The sequence below is a fragment of the Pleurodeles waltl genome, chromosome 3_1 (genome assembly GCF_031143425.1).
Source record: "Pleurodeles waltl isolate 20211129_DDA chromosome 3_1, aPleWal1.hap1.20221129, whole genome shotgun sequence".
Classification (NCBI taxonomy): Eukaryota; Metazoa; Chordata; class Amphibia; order Caudata; family Salamandridae; genus Pleurodeles; species Pleurodeles waltl.
In genome coordinates, this window is record NC_090440.1 from 150,650,982 (window position 1) to 150,673,200 (window position 22,219).

At 48.3% G+C, this 22,219-nt stretch overlaps 1 long non-coding RNA gene across 1 annotated transcript in view; it reads left to right on the forward strand.

Moving 5' to 3' along the window:
- Positions 1-22,219, forward strand: part of LOC138283168 (uncharacterized) — a 193,236-nt gene that overhangs the window by 13,931 nt on the left and 157,086 nt on the right. The window contains exon 2 of the long non-coding RNA XR_011201102.1: positions 21,867-21,905. This is a non-coding gene — a long non-coding RNA (uncharacterized lncRNA). The remainder of the gene's footprint in view (positions 1-21,866; positions 21,906-22,219) is intronic.

Below are 22,219 nucleotides of genomic sequence, written 5' to 3' on the forward strand. Positions count from 1 at the left end.
GCTGACTGTAAGATTGCGTTGCGGTTTCCATCATTAAATATCCTGGCAATGAACATCCGCTGCGATGCCACTGGGCATTGCGGTGGGCCTGGCACCCTGTGTGCTCTCTTGATAGAGGAGAATTTGGAGAGTCTCTGTGGGCAGAGGGAAATTCAGGATAAGATCTTCTGGGAAGAGTTCAGTGCTGGGTCTCTCCACCGCAGGTCTGGTTTTACTAGTTTATAGTCTGTGTGCACTTTACCACTGCTAATCAGTGCTAAAGTGCAAGTGCTCCCTATAGAGATTGTACTGTTGATTGGTTTATCCATGATTGGCATATTTGATTTACTGGTAAGTCCCTAATAAAGTGCACTAGAGGTACCCAGGGCCTGTTAATCAAATGCTACTAGTGGGCCTGCAGCACTGGTTGTGCCACCCACATTAGTAGCCCTGTAACCATGGCTCAGACCTGCCACTGCAGTGTCTGTGTGTGCAGTTTTAAACTGCCAATTCGACTTGGAAAGTGTACCCACTTGCCAGGCCTTGTGTGTTTTACATGTCCTAACATTGAAATACTGCCAAATTTGGTTTTCACTGTTGCAATGCTTATTTCTCTCATAGGTTAACATGGGGGCTGCCTTTAAGTAACTTTAAAGCTCAAATTTCCTTTGGGAGCAGATAGAAATATGGAGTTTAGGGTCTCTGAACTCACAATTTAAAAATACATATTTTAGTGAAGTTTATTTTTAAATTGTTAGTTTGAAAATGCCACTTTTAAAAAGTAGGCATTTTCTTGCTTAATCCATTCTGTGACTCTGCCTGTCCGTGGATTCCCCTTCTGGGTCAATTTGACAGTTGGGCTGTTCACACCTCTCCTCTAGACAGTGACACAAAGGGAGCTGGCATGTAGCCTGCATATCCTGATGAGGCATCCGTGCTGGAAGGGAGGGGAGGAGTGGTCACTCACACTTGAAAGGACTATGCCTGCCCTCACCCAATGCAGTCTCCAAACCCCTAGTGTGTGTCTGGGGCCTGGCCTGACAAGGAAGGATCTTGCAAACACTTGAGACTTTGCTTTGAAGTTTGCCAACTTCATAGGCAGAAAGGGGTATAAGAAGAAGACACAAAACCCCAGACTTTTATGATCTTTCTGGAATCAAGAGGAACCTCTGCCAAGGAGAAGATCTGAAGAGCTGGACAAGGAGGATTGCTTTGCTGGACTCGCCTGCAGTTGCTACTTCTGCCTGACAAGAGTGCAAAGGGTCAACTTTGCTGTGTGTTGAGAAAGATCTCCAAGCGCTTGGACTAGAGCTTGCCTCCTGTTGGAAGGCTCAGGGACACCAAAGACTTCGGTTTCCTCGACCTGCAGCACTAGGAACTGTGTGTTTTGTGCTGTTCAAGAGGAGAAACCACTGCGATGCCGCCAACAACGCCGCTGGCCTGCACTGTGACCTGCCAATGCTGCATGGAGTCGCATTGCCCCCCCCTGCACTGCAACCCTGGTCTCATCGACGCAGTCATCGGACGACTTCACCGAGCAGGTGCTCGCACTGCGACCTGTGGGCCCTGCACTCCGGCATCGCCTGCTCACACCACAGCCTGGGCATCCCCAACGACGCCGCTCCTGCTGACAACAGCACCGCTGCCGCACCGTGGCCTGTGGACACCGCTCATGAGGAGCACAAAGCCCCGTCCCACATCGCAGCCCCGCTCCACCGACGCCAGCACCATCGACTCCAGTGTCGTCACCAGGCATCCCTGCCTGCACTGTGGCCTGTGGACACCTCTCGTGTGGTTCATGAAGCACCGTCCCATCCCGCACCGCTGGCTTGGACCTACAGACATCAGTGCTTCAGCAATGTCGACCTGCAAGCCATGTGACTTCAAGGGCCCGGCGACTCCTGCAGCGACTTTGGAACCAACACTGTGACATCAGCAACGCCTCTCTCCGGAGCTCACCGCAAGGATCACGCCGCCCTACAAATCCAAGGTACTGTTTGCGGATCTTCCCAACACCATAGCTGACCCGCTCCACCGACGCCAGCACCATCGACTCCAGTGTCGTCACCAGGCATCCTGCCTCTCGTGAGGTTCATGAAGCACCGTCCCATCCCGCACCGCTGGCTTGGACCTATAGACATCAGTGCTTCAGCAATGTCGACCTGCAAGCCATGTGACTTCAAGGGCCCGACGACTCCTGCAGCGACTCTGGAGCCAACACTGCGACATCAGCAACGCCGCTCTCCGGAGCTCACCGCAAGGATCACGACGCCCTACAAATCCAAGGTACTGTTTGCGGATCTTCCCAACACCATAGCTGACCCGCGACGCCACGGCCGGCCGGAACTGTTGGTTTTGTTGCTCACGAGGCCGTGATTGCCCCAGGTGACGCTACTGACTTCAAGGAATTGTATTTTTGAGTAAATCTTGCAGAATTCATATTTGTATTACTGTATGTTGGATTTTTATCGTATTTGGTCTTGTTTTAAGTAGATAAATATTGGCTATTTATCTAAAACTGGTGTGGTGTCCTTTTGTAGTGTTTTAATTGTATTACTGTGTGTTATGTGCAAATGCTTTACACATTGCTTCTGAGATAAGTCTGACTGCTAGTGCCATGCTACCGAGGGGGTGAGCATGGGTTATCTGACCGGGTAGCTCCCTTATCCTGACTAGAGTGAGTGTCCCTACTTGGACAGGGTGCAAACCGACTGCCAACTAGAGACCCCATTGCTAACATTGGTTGTCAGCAGTGAGGCTAGGACTTGTATTTTCACTTGACCCACAGTGATTGGTATACACTACTACCATATTGTAAACCACTACGTGCCACATACAAATTTTTGTGTTTGATTTTTTTCTCTTTGACCTATTTTTGATCTTGAGTTCAAGTGAACCCCAATGACATCATGTCTCAATCCAGAGCGTCCTCAGTTGCATCCCAGGATTTAATTTTTGAGGAGGATACGTTGGAAACCTATAGTATAAAAGAGCTGAAGGCAGTTTGTAAAAACCTCAAAGTACAGGTCAGAGGCCTCACCAAAAAGGAGGAGATACAAAAGGTGCAGAGGGCCTGGATAACCACCAGAGCTGCCAGTGGGCAGTCTGAGGATACAAATGGAGAATCTGCAGACACAAATCCTAGGGAACATGTACTGAGGGGGCAGGAGCTGTCCAGGGGGAGCAAGCAGCAGTAGTTGATCAAAAGGCTTGACTCAAGAAGAGCTGGAGGACAGGAGAGAAGCCGGAAGGCATCAGATTGAATTGGAGAGATTAAAAATGGAGGCTCAGAGGGAGCAGCGAGCTATTGAGGAAAAGAAGATGCTTTTGGACAATGAACTCAAAATAAAGGAGCTGGATGTGAGGAGCAGGTCCAGCCAGGATGGTGGCAGAAAATCCTTAGTGCAGTCAGAATTGTGCACATTCGTAAGAATGTAGGGAGGGAGTACAAGAAGGGAGATGACATACAGAGGTGGTTTCAGGGATATGAAGCATCGATTCATATGAATAGCTTCCCTGAGAAGAATTGGGGAGCAGGTTTATGGAACCATTTCACAGAGGAGGGGAGGGACACCTTGTTAGCTTTGGGAAAGATGTACAACCTCACCTATGCTGACATGAAGGAGGCCCTTCTCACTAGGTATGGTCTCACTCCTGACAAGTACTGGGATCAGTTTAGGCAGAGTAAGAAAACTGAGTCCCTGACCTGGTTGGAATGTGCAGATTCGTTTGGCAGATCATTGGTGGTTGGGTGAAGGGCAGTAATGTGACAGATTTTCACGGGCTGTACAACTTAATTGTGTGGGAGCACTTGTCTAGTCTGTGTTTTGCAGAGCTTAACCAATAGTAAGCTTACTGATCCCAGAAAGCTTGCTATGGAGGCGGACCACTGGGTGAATACCAGTGTCCACAAGAAGGTGTATGTGGGAGACCCAGCCAAGGGTGGGCAGGGTCCACAACGGAAGAAGGAGGGGGAGGTCAAGGGAGAAACAGACAGGTCCCAGGATAATGGGGAGAAAAAAGGGTCCCATGTTCCTTCTGACAGGAAGGAGGGCGGTTCTGGTGGGTGGTGGCCCAGTGCACCCCATTTTCAACCCCGGTGCTTGAGTGTCTCCAGTTGGGACTCTGTCTGTCCTAAGAGAACCCTCACTGGTGGCCCCTCTACCGAGGTGGCCAATGTTGCCTTAGTGGGAGGTAGCCCCCAGGGGCAGGTCATAGATCATGTCCTGATATCCCTTAGTTGGGAGGTGGACTCAGAGGGTGAGTTGGTGATCCCAGAGGGTGGGAGTTGGCACTTCCACCAGGTGACAGTGAATTGGGTCCCAGTCACCGCTCTGAGGGACAGTGGGGCTAGCCACACCATGATGGTGGAAAGGCTTGTCTCCTCAGAGCAGTACACCGGGCCGGTGTGTAGGGTGACGCCAGCCCATGGGCAGGACTTCTTCCGCCCTATGGCCCTGGTATCCCTAGAGTGGAGTGGGGTGGTGTAGGAGGCTGGCCTGGTTTATAGTGGGTACCTTGTGGTACTTACATCTTGTGCCAGGTCCAGTTATCCCTTATTAGTAGAATAGAGGTGTTGTAGCAGCTTAGGCTAATAGAGGTAGCTATAGCAGAGCGGCTTAGGCTGAACTAGGAGACATGCAAAGCTCCCACTATACCACTTATATCATATATCACTATATCATAAGGAAACACAATATTCAGAGTTACTAAAAATAAAGCTACTTTATTTTAGTGACACTATGCCAAAAGTATCTCAAAGGATATACTCCCTTAGGAGGTAAGTAATATACACAAAATATATGCACACAAACCGAATTCAGGTAAGTAACAGTTAGAAAAGTAGTGCAAACCCTGTAGGACACAATAGAATGCAATAGGGAGAAATAGGCCTAGGGGCAACACAAACCATATACTCCAAAAGTGGAATGCGAACCACAAATGGACCCCAAGCCTAGTCTAGTGTGTAGAGGGTCACTGGGAGTGTAAGAAAACACTAAAGGTGTCCAAGATACCCCACCCCAAGACCCTGAAAAGTAGGAGTAAAGTTACCCTACTACCCCAGAAAGACAGTAAAGTCGAGATAGGGGATTCTGCAAGGACAACAACTGACTGCAAAACACTGAAGACGGATTCCTGGACCTGAGGACCTGTAAAGGAATGGAACCAAGTCCAAGAGTCACGCAAGTGTCCAGGGGGGGCAGGAGTCCACTAAACCCCCGATGAAGGTGCAAAAGGGCTGCCTCCGGGTGGAAGAAGCCGAAGATTCTGCAACAATGGAAGGTGCCAGGAACTTCTCCTTTGCTCAGAAGATGTCCCACGGTGTGCTGGAGGATGCAGAGTTGTTTCCACGCAGAAAGACCACAAACAAGCCTTGCTAGCTGCAAGAGTCGCAGTTGAGGATTTTGTGTGCTGCTAGGGCCCATGGAGGACCAGGGGGTGGCCCCTTGGAGGAGGAGACAGAGGGGGTGCTCAGCACCACGGAGAGCCCACGCAGAAGCAGGCAGTACCCGCAGAAGCACCTGAACAGGCACTTAGAAGATCTGAGGACAGTGGTCGACTCAGAGTCACAAAGGAGGGTCCCACAATGTTGGAGTCCAACTCAGTGAGTTGGGCAATGCAGGACGGAGTGCTGGGGACCTGGGCTAGGCTGTGCATGAAGGAAGTCTTGCAGAAATGCACAAAAGCCCGAGTAGCTGCAGTTCACATAGTACACAGGATTACTGTCTGGCGTGGGGAGGCAAGGACTTACCTCCACCAAATTTGGACAGAAGGGCCACTGGATTGTCGAAGACACTAGGACCCAGTTCCTGTGTTCCAGGGACCACGCTCGTCAGGATGAGAGGGGACCCAGAGGACCGGTAATGCAGAAGTTAGGTGCCTGCGTTGGCAGGTGGAAGATTCCATCGACCCATGGGAGATTTCTTCTTGGCTTCCAGTGCAGGGTGAAGGCATACAGCCCTCAGAACATGCACCACCAGGAAACAGTTGAGAAAGCCGGCAGGATGAGGCGCTATAATGTTGCTGGTAGTCTTCTTGCTACTTTGTTGCGGTTATGCAGGCGTCCTGGAGCAGTCAGCGGTCGATCCTTGGCAGAAGTCGAAGGGAAGTGCAGAGGAACTCTGGTGAGCTCTTGCATTCATTATCTGTGAGATACCCACAGGAGACACCCTAAATAGTCCACAGAGGAGGATTGGCTACTGAGAAAGGTAAGCACCTATCAGGAGGGGTCTCTGACGTCTCCTGCTGGCACTGGCCACTCAGAGCTGTCCATTGTACCCTCACACCTCTGCATCCAAGATGGCAGAGGGCTGGGACACACTGGAGGAGCTCGGAAAGTTAGTTTGGCAGTACCCGGGCTCTATGCTGGAGACCCAAGGATGCATGGAATTGCGACCCCAAAACCAGAATGGTATTGGGATGACAATTCCATGATCCTAGACATGTTACCATTGTGACGCTACATATAGGTATTGACCTTTATGTAGTGCACACGTGTAATGGTGTCCCCGCACTCACACAGTCCTGGGAATTCGCCCTGAACAATGTGGGGGCACCTTGGCTAGTGCCAGGGTGCCCACACACTAAGTAACTTTGCACCTAACCTTCACTAAGTGAGGGTTAGACATATAGGTGACTTATAAGTTACTTAAGTGCAGTGTAAAATGGCTGTTGAATAACATGGACGTTAATTCACTCAGGCCGCAGTGGCGTCCTGCGTAAGAATTGTCTGAGCTCCCTGTGGGTGGCAAAAGAAATGCGCAGCCCATAGGGATCTCCTGGAACCCCCATACCCTGGGTACCTAGGTACCATATACCATATATCCATTGTGCCAATCAGAATTGGTAAAATAAGTCACTAGCCTGCAGTGACAATTTTAAAAGCAGAGAGAGTATAAACACAGGTTCTGATTAGCAGAGCCTCAGTGATACAGTTAGGCACTACACAGGGAACACATATAGGCCACAAACTTAGGAGCACTGGGGTTCTGGCTAGCAGGATCCCAGTGACACATATCAAACACACTGATAACATAGGGTTTTCACTATGAGCACTGGGTCCTGGCAAGCAGGATCCCAGTGAGACATTAAAAACACCCTGACCTATACTCACAAACAGGCCAAAAGTGGGGTTAACAAGGCTAGAAAGAGGCTACCTGCCTACAGGTGGTGACCCAGAGGCAGGTTATAGGCAGTCCCCAGATGCCCATAGACTGCCTTCTGGGGAATGAGTTGCCCCGGGTGTCAGGGGAACTGGGAGGGGTGGCCCCCAGAGGCGCCATCACAGTCCAGTTGTCTGGGCGTACCACTCCAAGGCAGAAAGTACAGGACCCCAGCAAGAGGGACAGGAGGAGGAAGAGCCCACCCCTTCCCCTGCTCAGCCTGAGGGTACAGACCCAAGGGTCTGGGACTAGTCTCAGGACACCACTCCTGAACTGGTGGGAGATGAAATGGAAAAAGGGTGCAAGTCACCTGGGGTTACTGCCCCCCACTTTTTAAAACCACAGAGGCTAGAGACCCTAGGATGGCCTGGGGCCTGGCTCTTGACACTGACAGCTGTCAGTGACCTCTGTTGGTTGTTATCCTTGGGGTCAGAGTTTTCCCTGGGAGGAGAACTGAAGTCAGACCCCAGGGGTGGAATGGGCCACATCACACTGTTGGCCCTGGTGGTACTGTCTGCCTACTGGGATGCATCTATGAGCAAGGTAAGGTTAGATGCTGCACAGCTGGAGTCCTCAGATGAGAAGAAGAGTTCCCCCAAGGCTAGTTCAGTGGGCCCTGAGAATGTTCACCGAGGGATCAACCTGGGTTCAGAGAGGCATAGAGCCGGCAAGAGCTCCTGCAGTAGTGGGCCATTATCCAGGGTCTATCGCCCTGAGCAGGGAAGTCCAGCAAGGTATTTATTGGCCTACCCTGGCTTTAGGCTGGGAGGGGGTTGTGTTGGAAATGACCCTTTTTGCAGGGTTATCCCCAAACTTTTTGTCTTCTTCTTCCTATTTTTTTCTGGTCTGTATTTGCTGGTTTATTGTCTCGTCGCACTTTACCACTGCTAATCAGTGCTATAGTGCAAGTGCTCCCTATAGAAATTGTACTGTTGATTGGTTTATCCATGATTGGCATATTTGACTTACTGGTAAGTCCCCAGTAAAGTGCACTAGAGGTGCCAAGGGTCTGTAAATCAAATCCTACTAGAGGGCCTGCAGGACTGGTTGTGCCACCCACATTAGTAGCCCTGTAACCATGGCTCAGACCTCCCACTGCAGTGTCTGTGTGTGCAGTTTTAAACTGCCAATTTGACTTGGCAAGTGTACCCACTTGCCAGGCCTAAACCTTTTTATACATGTAAGGCGCCCCTAAAATAGGCCATAGGTAGCCCCATGGGCAGGGTGCAGTATATGTTTAAGGTAGGACATGTACTGGTGTGTTTTACATGTCCTAACAGTGAAATACTGCCAAATTCGGTTTTCACTGTTGCAAGGCTGGTCTCTCTCATAGGTTAACTTATGGGCTGCCTTTAACTTTTGAGTGCAGTTTCCCTTTGGGAGCAGATAGAAATGTGGAGTTTAGGGACTCTGAACTCACAATTTAAAAATACATCTTTTAGTGAAGTTTATTTTTAAATTGTTAGTTTGAAAGTGCCACTTTTAAAAAGTAGGCATTTTCTTGCTTAATCCATTCTGTGGCTCTGTGTGTTTGTGGCTTCCCCGTCTGGGTCAGTTTGACAATTGGGCTGTTCACACCTCTCCTCTAGACAATGACAAACAAAAGGGCTGGGGTTTAGCCTGCATATCCTGATTAGCCATCTGTGCTGGAAGGGAGGGGAGGACTGGTCACTCACACTTGAAAGGACTGTGCCTGCTCTCACACAATGCAGTCTCCGAACCCCTAGTGTGTGCCTAGGGCCTGGCCTGGACAAGGAAGGATCTTGAAAACACTTGAGACTTTGCTTTGAAGTTTGCCAACTTCATAGGCAGAAAAGGGTATGAGAAGAAGACCCAAAACCCCAGACTTTTAGAATCTTTCTGGAATCAAGAGGAACCTCTGCCAAGGAGAAGAGCTGGATGAGGAGTACTGTCCCTTTGCTGTGTTGCTTTGCTGGACTGGCCTGCAGTTGCTGCTTCTGCCTCAAAAGAGTGCAAAGTGTGTACTTTGCTGTGTGTCCTGCTTGAGAAAGTTCTCCAAGGGCTTGGACTAGAGCTTGCCTCCTCTTGGAAGTTTCAGGGACACCAAAGAATTCACTTTCCTCGACCTGTAGCACTGGGAACTGTGTGTTTTGTGCTGTTGAAGAGGAGAAACCACTGTGACGCCGCTAACGATGCCACTGGCCTGCACTGTGACGTGCCGACGCCACACGGAGTCACATTGCCCCACTTCGCAGCGCGACCCTGGTCTCACCGACGTCGTCATTGGACGACTTGTATTTGGTCTTGTTTTAAATAGATAAATATTGGCTATTTTTTAAAAACTGGTGTGGTGTTCTTTTGTAGTGTTTTCATTGTGTTACTGTGTTTTATGTGCAAATGCTTTACACATTGCTTCTGAGGAAAGCCTGACTCCTCGTGCCAAGCTACCAAGGGGGTGAGCAGGGGTTATCTGAGCAGGTATCTCCCTTATCCTGACTAGAGTGAGGGTCCCTACTTGGACAGGGTGCAAACCGACTGCCAACTAGAGACCCCATTGCTAACAGAGCCATTGCAAAAGGCCGCTCACAGGAGATTGACGTCTATCATTACGACGTCTCGTTTAGGTTGAAGTGTTCCCTTCAAGTCTTTGATCGCTGTCATAATATATCGGAGGAAGGGCTTGGCAAGCAGCTGAGCTTCATGTCAGCCTTCCCCACCGCCCGACTCCCCTGATGCCCTCTACCCCAGGCGTTGTCATCAGGACTGCGTATTCATTTAAACTGTTGGATTGTGCGGGTCGGCGGCCTTGATTTCAGACCATGCTCGTCAGTAACCTCTACGGTCAGCCTGTGACCCAAGTTCAATTCAATGCATGCTAGTGCATGAATGGCGGGCCAAGAGGGGAGGGGAGGGCTGTGCCACCCAGACACCAGTGGACCCACACCCCTATAGGCCAATCTCCAGAGACTGCTGTGCGTTGAAAGGGGAGGAGCCCCTACAGTCCCATCAACATTGTTGTGGCCTACAAAGAGTCCTCAAGTTAAGGATTGGTACCTCATGGGTGGCATCCCTGTCGAATGTCCATCTCACTCAAAAAGAGTATGCACACGGGGGGACTCGACTCCAGCCAGCCATCCCCAGCGTAGTTCTTCCGGCCTGGTGTTTATCTTCTTCTGCCAGGGGGCCACAGATCTCCAGAGTACCAAAATGAAGGGCGAGGAGGGGAGCAAGCTCAACCCCCCATTAAAAGGGGAAAGGGGGCAGGAGTGGAGCCCCGACTCCCAGGCACAGCCTCCCTGTCTCCCGCTGTCTCCCCTTCTCACCAGCGACTAGGTCTCAATATGTCTCCGGATCTGTCAGGCCGATGCAGGGGCTATGTTCCAAACTCAAGGGCCCCCGCTCCCAAATTTCTCACCAATTAGGGCGCAATGCCTGCTGCCAAACCGGAACACCCGCGAGGGCTACCATGCTCGTCAGCAGCTGGCAAGGCAGTTCTTGTTGTGCTGCCCACGGCAGACCTGCTGAATCAGGTACTGCTGTCTGCCGGATTCCCACAGGTGCACAGGCCGCTGTCTTCCACCCCCACCACTGCCAGGCACCGCACTCTTGCTGTTCTGATCGCTCTAGGTCTGATCTGCTCTGGTGTTCTACAGCAGCTCCAGCCGCCATTTTGGCAGATCTTCGCTTCAGGCTCAACTGCCCAGCTCCCACTGGAAGCCAGGAGAGCCAGTAAAGCCAGGAATCACTCCTACATTCAAGGAGGGAGGATCAGGGAGGTAGCTCAGTAGTGGGACCCAGACTGGGTTCTGATGGACAGGACTTTAGGGCAGATGGCAGGAGATAATCGTCTGGCAACTAGAGAGCCGCTCTAGTGTGCGGCTATTGTCAGTGGCGAAAGGCCACGCCCCCAACTGATACAATAATTAAGACATTCTAATTTCATATTTTAAAAGTTTATATCATCTGACTGTCGAGTACGCACAACACTGTAACTAAGGGGCAGAGCTGCATCTGCTTTTCAGAATGCACAGGTGTTTGTGTTATAAAGGCCCCCATATTAAGCCTCTACTTATTAAACCTCAATTGATCTCAAAAGACACATGGCTCTGGAATGAAGGCTGAATAGCAACTGCATTGGGTCACAGGTTTGAGCAGCCAAAGACAAAAAGCCTGATGTGCCTTGGTGCTTTCAGCTAAAACCAAGGTAAAAAGAGAGCACCCTAAAGGACATATATACAACAGATTGACGTAGGGCAGCATCCCAAGTCTTTTTGCTGGCTGGATTGCACCGTATTTATTAAATATGGTACATTCCTGTCCTTTCACCCAGTGCTAGCGCACAATTTGGTGCCTAGCGCCAACTCACCCCCCTTGCACCATGGTGCAAGAGTGTCTGCACAGCATACATCAATATTTTATGCAGAAAGGGGCACCTTCCTGCACAAAAGCAGTCCGCAGTGTTGCAGAATGCAGCACAAATGGAAAGAGGAAACAAGCATTTGTAATGCAATAGGTCTCACATTTGTGAGAGTTAGAACTATTGGTGTTGTACATGACAATGTATTATACATATGTGTTTTGGCTTGGAGTGTAGTGGATGTATGAACAGAGACACAGCACTGTCTAGAAGACTAAGAATGGGGAATAACCACTGGGAACAGAGACACAGCTGCAGCACTGCCTTGAGGACTTAGGGGGTCATTCTGACCCCGGCGGGCGGCGGGAGCCGCCCGCATGGAGGGAACCGCCGAATGACCCCACCGCGGTCAAAAGACCGCAGCGGCCATTCTGGCACCCGTCGCGATTTTCAGTGTCTGCAAAGCAGACACTGAAAATCATTATGGGGCCCTGTTAGGGGGCCCCTGCACTGCCCATGCCAGTGGCATGGGCAGTGCAGGGGCCCCCAGGGGCCTCACGACACCCGTTCCCACCATCCTGTTCCTGGCGGTAAAAACCGCCAGGAACAGGATGGCGGGAAGGGGGTCGGAATCCCCATGGCGGCGCTGCAAGCAGCGCCGCCATGGAGGATTCCCTGGGCCAGGGGTAAACCGGAGGGAAACCGCTGGTTGCCCTTTTCTGACCGCAGCTTTACCGCCGCGGTCAGAATGGCCCAGGAAGCACCGCCAGCCTGTTGGCGGTGCTTCCGCGGTCCCCGGCCCTGGCGGTCATGGACCGCCAGGGTCGGAATGACCCCCTTAGACTGGAGGAGTTACTGATGGGAACAGAGAAGCAGCTGCAGCACTGTCTAGGGGACTAATAATGAGGAATTACCAATGGGACCAGAGAAGCAGCTGCAGCATTGTCTACAGGACTAGAAATTAGGAATTACCACTGGGACCAGAGAAGCAGCTAGCAGCACTGTCAAGAGGACTTAGAATGAGGAATTGCCACTGGGAACAGAGAAGCAGCTAGCAGCACTTCCTAGAGGAATTAGAATGAGGAATTACCAATGAGACCAGAGAAGCAGCTGCAACACTGTCTACAGGACTGAGAGTGAGGAATTACCACTGAGACCAGAGAAGCAGCTAGCAGCACTGTCTAGAGGACTTAAAATGAGGAATTTCTGACGGGACCAGAGAAGCAGCTTGCCGCTTTTTCTAGAGGACTTAGTATGAGGAATTACTAAGAGGACCAGAAAAGCAGCTAGTAGCACTTCCTGAAGGACTAAGAATGAGGAATTACTACTTGGACCAGAGAAGCAACTGCAGCACTGTCTAGAGGACTTAGAATGAAGAATTACAATTGGGATCAGAGAAGCAGCTGCAGCACTGTCTACAGGACTAAGAATGAGGAATTACCACTGGGGCTAGAAAAGCAGCTAGGAGCAGTGTCTAGAGGACTTAGAATGAGGGATTAACACTGGGACCAGAGACACAGCTAGCAGCACTGCCTAGAGGACTTAGAATGAGGAATTACCTATGGGACCAGAGAAGCAACTTGCAGCATTGTCTAGAGGACTTATAATGAGTAATTACTAATGGGCCCAGAGAAGCAGCTTGAAGCACTTTCTAGAGGGCTAAGAATGAGGAATTACCACTGGGATCAGAGAAACAGCTCCAGCACTGTGTAGAGGATTTAAAATGAGGAATTGCCCCTGGGTCCAGAGAAGCAGCTGCAGCATTGTCTACAGGACTAACAATGAGGACTTACCACTGGGACCAGTGAAGCAGCTAGCTGCACTGTCTAGAGGTCTTAGAATGAGGAATCTCTGATGGACCAGAGAAGCATCTTGCGGCTTTTTCTAGAGGACTTAGAATGAGGAATTACCGACGGGACCAGAGAAGCTGCTAGTAGCACATCCTAGAGGACTAATAATGAGGAATTACCACTGGGACCAGAGAAGCAGCTGCAGCATTGTCTAGAGGACTTAAAATGAAGAATTACCACTGGGATCAGAAAAACAGCTAGCAGCACTGCCTAGAGGACTTAGAATGAGGAATTACCATTGGGACCAAAGAAGCAGCTAGCAGCACTGCCTAGAGGATTTAGAATGAGGATTTACCAATGGGACTAGAGAAGCAGCTTGCAGCATTGTCTAGAGGACTTAGAATGAGGAATTACTGATGGGACCAGAGAAGCAGCACTTCCTAGAGGACGAAGAATGAGGAATTACCACTGGGTCCAGAGAAGCAGCTGCAGCATTGTCTACAGGACTTAGAATGAGGAATTACCACTGGGACGAGAGAAGCAGATAGCAGCACTGTCTAGAGGACTTAGAAATAAAAATTACCATTAGGAAAAGAGAAGCAGCTAGCAGCACTACGAAGGGGCTTAGAATGAGTAATTACTGACAGGTCCAGAGAAGCAGCTTGCAGCATTGTCTAGAGGGTTTAGAATGAGGAATTACCAAAGGGACCAGAGAAGCAGCTAACAGCACTTCCTAGAGGACAAAGAATGAAGAATTACTCCAAGGACCAGAGAAGCAGCTGCAGCATTATCTACAGCACTGTGTAGAGGACTTAGAATGAGGAATTAGCACTGGGTCCAGAGAAGCAGCTACATCACTGTCTACAACACTAAGAATGAAGAACTGCCACAGGGCTGAGAGAAACAGCGAGCAGCACTATCTAGAGGACTTAGAATGAGGAATTACCCCTAGGACAAGAGAAGCAGCTACCAGCACTGCCTAGAGGGCTTAGAATGATAATTTACGGACGGGTCCAGAGAAGCAGCTTGCATCATTGTTTATAGGACTTAGAATGAGGAATAACCAACCGTACCAGAGAAGCAGCTAACAGCACTTCCTAGAGGACAAAGAATGAGGAATTACCCCTATGACCAGAGAAACTGCTAGCAGCACTGTCTAGAGTACTTAAAATTAGGAATTACCACTGGGACCAGACGAGCAGCACTGCCTAGAGGATTTAGAATGAGGAATTTCCATTGGGATGAGAGAAGCAGCGTGCAGCTTTTTCTAGAGGACTTTGAATGAGGAATTACTGACGGATCAGAGATGCAGTTAGCAGCTCTTTTTAGTGGACTAAGAATGAGGAATTACCAATGGTACCTGAGAAGCGGCTAGCAGCTCTTTTTAGAGGACTAAGACTGAGGAATTAACTCTGGGACCAGAGAAGCAGATGCATCACTGTGTAGAAGACGTAAAATGAGGAATTACCACTGGGGTCACAGAAGCAGCTGCAGCATTGTCTACAGAACTATGAATGAGGAATTACCACTGGGATGAGAGAAGCAGCGCTGCCTAGAAGAGTTAGAATGAGTAATTAATGACAGGTCCAGAGAAGCAGCTTGCAGCATTGTCTAGAGGACTTAGAATGAGGAATTACCCACGGGACCAGACAAGCAGCTGACAGCACTTCATAGAGGATAAAGAATGAGGAATTACCTCCAGGACCAGAAAAGCAGCTGCAGCATTTCTACAGGACTAAGAATGTTGAATTACCACTGGGGCCAAAGAAGCAGCTGCAGCATTTTCTAAAGAACTAAGATTGAGGAATTACCACTTGGACCAGAGAAGCATCTAGCAGCACTGTCTAGAGCCTTAGAATGAGGAAGTACCACTGGGGCCAGAGAAGCAGCTAGCATCACTGTGTAGAGGACTTAGAATGAGGAATGACTGACGGGAATAGAGAAGCAGCTTGCAGTATTGTCTAGAGGACTTAGAATGAAGAACTGCCAACAGGACCACGAAGCAACTAGCAGCACGTCTTAGAGGACTAAGAATGATGAATTACTACCGGGACCAGAGGAGCAGCTGCAGCATTGTCTACAGGACTAAGAATGAGGAATTACCACTGGGTCCAGAGAAGAAGCTGAAGCATTGTCTACAGGACTAAGAATGAGGAACTACCACTGGGGAGACAGAAACAGCTGCAGCAGTGCCCAAAGGACTTAGAATGAGGAATTACCACTGGGACCAGAGAAGGATCTAGCAGCGCTGTCTAGAGACGACTTACAATGTAGAATAACTGACAGGACCAGAGAAGGAGCTTGCAGCATTGTCTAGAGGACTTAGAATGAGGAATTACCTATGGGACCAGACAAGCAGCTAGCAGCAGTGGCTAGAGGGCTTGGAATGAGGAATTACCACTGGGACCAGAGAAGCAGCAAGCAGCCCTGCCTAGAGGATTAAAGATGAGGATTTACCACTGGGACTGGAGAAGCAGCTACAGCACTGTCTAGAGAACTTAGAGTAAGGAATTTTCACTGGGACCAGGGAAGCAGCTGCATCATTGTCTGCGGGACTAAAAATTAGGAATTACCACTGGGACCAGGGAAGCAGCCTGCATCACTGTCTAGAGCAGAGGTCTTCAAACTGGGGGGCGGGCCCCCCTAGGGGGGCCTCAAGTGATTCCCAGGGGGAGTGCCAGACTCTGGCCAAAAGAAGCATTGTACAGATGACAGGCCTTTGTTTTAAGCAGAAGCATGTTATTGCATTTTTAAAAAGGTAACAGTACTTAACTGCAATGTTTAAATAGGTCTAGACATATTTAGACATTGCCATCTTTAGAATTGTGAAAAATTCTGAGGGGGGGCCCAATGATTTTTATTTTTCAACTTGGGGGGCGCGGCATTAAAAAGTTTGGAAACCACTGGTCTAGAGGGCTTAGAATTAGGAATTACCACTGGGACCAGAGAAGCAGCTAGCAGCACTGTCTAGAGGACTTAGAATGAGGAATGACCGGGAATAGAGAAGCAGCTTGCAGCATTGTCTAGAGGACTTAGAATGAAGAATTGCCAACAGGACCAAGACGCAGCTAGCAGCACTTCTTAGAGGACTAAGAATGATGAATTACCACTGGGACCAGAGGAGCAGCTGCAGCACCGTGTAGAGGACTTAGAATGAGGAATTACCACTGGGACCAGAGAAGAAGCAAGCAACCCTGCCTAGAGGATTAAAAATGATGATTTACCACTGGGACTAGAGATGCAGCTGCAGCACTGTCTAGAGGACTTAGAATAAGGAATTATCACTGTGACCAGGGAAGCAGCTGCATCATTGTCTGCAGGACTAAAAACAAGGAATTACCACTGGGACCAGAGAAGCATCTTGCATCACTGTCTAGAGGGCTTAGAATTAGGAATTACTACTGGGACCAGAGATGCAGCTAGCAGCACTGTCTAGAGGACTTAGAATGAGGAATGACCAACAGGAATAGAGAAGCAGCTTGCAGCATTGTCTAGAGGACTGAGAATGAAGAATTGCCTACAGGACCAAGAAGCAGTTAGCAGCACTTCTTAGAGGACAGAGAATGATGAATTACCACTGGGACCAGGGAAACAGCTGCAGCACTGTGTAGAGGACTTAGAATGCGGAATTAACACTGGGTCCAGAGAAGCCGGCTGCAGCACTGTCTACAGGACTAAGAATGAGAAATTACCACTGGGATGAGAGAAACAGCTGTAGCAGTGCCCCAAAGGATTTAGAATGAGGAATTACCACTGGTGCCAGAGGAGGATCTAGCAGTGCTATCTAGAGGACTTAGAATGTGGAATTACCGACGGGACCAGAGAAGCAGCTTTCAGCATTGTCTAGAGGACTTAGAATGAGGAATTACCAATGGGACCAGAAAAGCAAGCAGCTCTGCCTAGAGTATTAAAAATGAGGATTTACCACTGGGACTAGAGAAGCAGCTGCAGCACTGTCTAGAGGTCTTAGAGTAAGGAATTATCATTGGGACCAGGGAAGCAGCTGCATCATTGTCTGTGGGACTAAGAATTAGGAATTACCACTGGGACCAGAGAAGCAGCTTGCATCACTGTCTAGAGGGCTTAGAATTAGGAAGTACCACTGGGACCAGAGAAGCAGCTAGCAGCACTGCCTATAAAATTAAGAATGAGCATTTATCACTGGGACCAGAGAAGCAGCTGCAGCACGGTTTAGAGGTCTTTAAAATGAGGAAGACTGAAAGTGGATGAGTGTGTGTCTCCCTACACAGAGCCAATTATTTCTAAAACAGCAGTGGAGGGAAAGGTGGCTTGGAAAACATCAATTAAGCATACCTGAGCAGAGGTATAAGAATAAACTGAACCTGAAACTTTTGGTGCCTTTCTAAACAGTGTTTTCACTAAAGTGGTTTGAATAAAATGGAAGCATTTAAGACAAGCTCAAAAAAGAACGAATGGCAATAGTGGACGTGGTTAAAGCCCATAGACTGAATACAGCATGTCTTGCAGACAGCGCAAGCGTGCTGCCTAGGCTAGACCTAAAAACGAGGAGAAATAAAAACATTTCTCCTTGTTACACCACCCCTGGGGAGGCATAAGGTTTTGGCGCTGTCTCAGGTTTACGTCATTTAGTAAATATGGGGCAGCGTCAATACCCATGGGTGTTGCTTGAGAAAACCCATTGCAACACCCATGGAACACCGCCCTGATGCAGAGTAAGGCAATGCAGTGACGTGCGCTGCCTTGCCTTACTCCATATCTATGAGGCCATAAAAAGCCACACAAGGTGGCTTTGCGTGGCCTCATAGATTTGGTTCTGCAGTCTGCGTCACCGGAGCATCAATAAAAGTGACGCTCTGGAAACATACGGGGCCTGTAAATATGCCCTTAAGTTCTACTTTTTTTATTACTTCTGAAGACAAATCCCAAAGTGCTTTTGCTGAAAATTATGACTAGCATTGCTTTATTTCATCCACGAGGGCAAAAGCTATCAAGGGTGCAACAGGAGCTATGGCACCAGGGCACCAGGGTCAGAGAAAACCATTGCATTTAATTTTTAGATTTATTTTACTGTCAAACTATATGGAATAGGGGCCTCTTTTTGTTTTTTAGGACCCATGGCACTGTTACTACACTACTTCTTTCGTTTCCCTTTAAGCGTTGTGAAAGTAAAGTTTTGATCTCCTTCTCTTCATGTTGATAGTCTGTTGTTAATTATGTGAACTTGTACAGGATGTCAGGGTTCTACCATACTGCCATCAAGTGATGTTCATGTGGTCCCTGTGGGGTTCAGATGTTTCAGCAGAATATGACAGAACTCTTCACAACACCTTGCTTTCGACGTTCCACATCAGATCCCAGACCAGGCTTCCACACTACCATCCTGATGCATCATGGACCTTGTAGTCCTTTCTGTCTTCAAATCATGCCCCAATAACATACTGGTCGTGGTGCTTATTCTCTGTCTTCAACCCTGGATCATACAGCCTTTCTGACCCTTTTATACCTGCTTTTTGGACTTTTTCAATCTTATGTTTCTGGTCAGTACTCTGCGCCTGGCTTCCCTGTTTCCTGTCTTGTGTCTTTGGTTTTCCTGGTCTTCCCTTTTCCATGTCCCTGTTCAGCCTTCCCTTCATTAGTGGTTCCCTGATTCCTTGCACCTGTTTTTTTACTTGCATCGAGCTCTCTCCCTGCACCTGTGCTCTTCTCCTGGGCATCCTGCTATTTCAGCCTTGTGAGCTCTGAGTGCAGCGGTTTTCAGATGACTTGGTGGTTGAGTCACCCTGTGCTGTAGCATCCATATGGCTGCTTTCCAGGCTTGCTTTTTGATTCAGTTTCTAGCTCTTGTTTTCCTGTTTCCCTTGTAGTCATTATTCCTGGTTTTGTCTGCACCCGTCCTAATTTGCCCTGTTATGTGTAAACTCCTTGTCTTATGAGCTGTGTATTCCGTTCCTCAACATGAGCTTGATTCCAGTCCTGCTTTTCCCAGAGCCCTGTTCCTGTTCCATGTTCTTTCCACTGCTCCCCTGTGTCTTCATGTGTGTTTATATTATAATCTTGATTGTCGTTGCTCCCAAAGGTACCAGTCAGACTCCAGGGCTTATGCCTTTGTCACGGAGAACCACCCGGTGCTTTTTCTCCATGGGTGCTGCTGGGTGTCTCCCTGACCTCTGTGAGATTAAAATGCTCCTTGCATTTTTCTAAGATCTTTCCACCTCACAGAGAGATCACTATCAAAAGAGCATTCAAACTATCATTTATGATAGTTTATCTCTCATCTCCCTTGCACCACTTTGTTGTAGTCATTTTGTTATCTTATAGTTTCTCTTTACAGAATTTCAGTTTCCCGATCACAGCCTGTTCATGGCTACTGCAGTGTTCAGCTTCTGTCCTCCCTACTTCAGGTGCTTGCTTGTATCTGTTTTACCCCTTCTGTGGAAAAAAAATTCCCGGATAGATAGTACACACCCCCTGTATAGATTCTAGTCCCAAACTTATCCTTCTAGTCCCCTGACACAGGAGGAGGCTGCAAGTGCGGCCCCAGGTGACCCTCCTCTTTTGTTCACACAAATAATGGTTGATGTGATGTTCCAGATTTGTACTGTTGTAGTTTTTGGAATTCCTGGCTCGTTCTCATTCTTCTCATCCTGTTGGAGCTCCACACTGACACCATTAAGAATAGATCCTGCAGGTGTTTAACCCCATAGGTGCGGGCTGCAGCCACTGGCCGGTGCCCGCACTACCTCCCTGGTGTGGGTCATGATCAGCAGTGGCCGACACCAAGGAGGGGGTTAAAAAATCCTCCAATTTCTTTTTTGTTACCCCTGGAGATGCGGGAGAACTTCCGCGTTATACCCGCCCCCCACCCATCCCTCTGTGATGTCAGCGAGGCGCACTGACATCACATTCTTCCCCAGCGGAGCAGTGGAGGAGCAGGTGAGCATCCTCTCCCCACCACGGTGGTGAAAAAAAGGCCAAAACGGCCTCCCCAGATGCCAGGGAGGCATAGTTGGAAAGGGCAGAGTGTCTTTTTTCCATCGATGCCTTCCTGGCACCATTTCCTGGCCATGGATTGCAGTGTGGCTGCGATCCATGGCCAGGCAACGTCCCTAGGCAGCAGGGATGTTGTCTGGAGGGATCGGCCCCCATGTAAGTGGGCCAGCCCCCAACCATGGGAGCACAAAATAATAAAAAAAGATGTTGGGGTTCTTCTGGGGAAGTGATTGCGCCCCCCCAGAATAAGAAATAAATGGGTTTAAAAAAGAAATGGCGGGGTCGGCCCTTCCTACACGGGCCGCCCAGGTGGCATATTTTTTTTTTTTTAAATTATGGTTTTCCTGGGGAGTGCGTAATGGGACATTTTTAGGGTCGAGCGCAAAGCGCTCTGTCCCTGGTGTAATCTCTCTGTGGGCTTTTAACCATGCCAAGCCCATCAGTTTGGTTGGTTTGTGGGCTTGCCTTTTAAAATTAGGGTGATTTCATTGGGGAAACACAGGAATATTTGCACTTTTGCGGGTTGCATGGATAATTGCACTTTTGCAGATACGTTTCACTGTGAGTGAACTTCTGTTTCCTTTTGTGTGTTTCCTTTGCGCTCATAGTGGCCCTTGGCTTGCTTATTTGAAACTGTTTACTTTTCAATGTGACTTGATAATAGGAGGTATTGTTTGTCCTATATTTGAATACATCACAGCAAACTCAAAGAGTATTTTGAAAGAATTTTAATCTCTGTTAGTCCTTTGTTTATGTTGCCAATGTAGTTGCGAGATAACGTTGATGTTGGTGGTATTTAAGTAGTAATGAAAGTGGGCACTGTATTAACCTGTGAACAAGGAGCGGAGGCTCCGAAACGCGTAAGGTTCTGTGATTTAATAAACACGCTGATGTTCAAGTAGTCTTGGCGTGTTGTGATGTTGTGACAGGGGTCGCGTTTCCAGGCGGCATGGTGTTTTTGTGTATATATATATCTATATATATATATATGTAACGAGAGACAAATCTCTCTATAGATGTGTATATATATAAATATTTGTATATATATATAAATAAATATATGTATGTATATATATATATATATATATATATATATATATATATATATCTTTTTTACATGTTTTGTTTTCCGGGAGCCACTATCGGCCTCCAGGGAAACCATGCATATATAAAAGTGATATAAAGAAGGTTTCTGTCACTTCATTAAAAAGCAGAAAAAGAGAGTCGCACCATATATATATATATATATATATATATATATATATATATATATATATATATAAGAGAGAGAGAGTAGAGAGAGATAGATTCTCTCTAGATAGAAATAGATCTGTCTTTTGTCTAGTGGCAGTTTTGACGCCATAAAGTAGCTCAGATGGTTTATATGCCTGCTGCAAAGGATATACATGTATTTAGCTGAGTGGATTAGTAAAGCCAGGCGTTACCTGTGTTTAAAACAAATGAAATGTATGTGGAGGGGGCTATGGAGATATAAGGGACACTTTTGCTGGGTGGTACTGAGGGAATTAGAAGAGAAGGCATGGGAGGCAGAGCACCAAAAATGACTGTCGCACAGCGCTAAGGGCTGTGATGATGGGTATGTGGTAAGGTGAAGTAATAGTGTGTCTTTTTTGTTTTTTTCAGTGTCTTCAGAGAATCTGCAGAATCAGAGAAGAAGCAAAGGTAAGGTGACGACATTTACTATTGGACCCATCACACACACCCAAAAGCAATTTTGTGACTCTGTCTTCTACGTAGGCTAGTACTTTAGAGGGACAGTTTAGCCTGTAGCAGAGATGGTGTCTGGTTGGATGACTGCTGCTCAAGCCCTAATTCAAGTTATGGAGGATAGCTCTGAGGCAGGATCAGAGACTGAGACAGCATCTGAGGTAGAGGACAGTGGGGCAGAACCTGGGAGTGATTTTTCAGTCGGCGGAGTCACATCCGACGACACCTCTTCCAGTGATTCTGAGGGAGACGATGACAATAGTCATGCT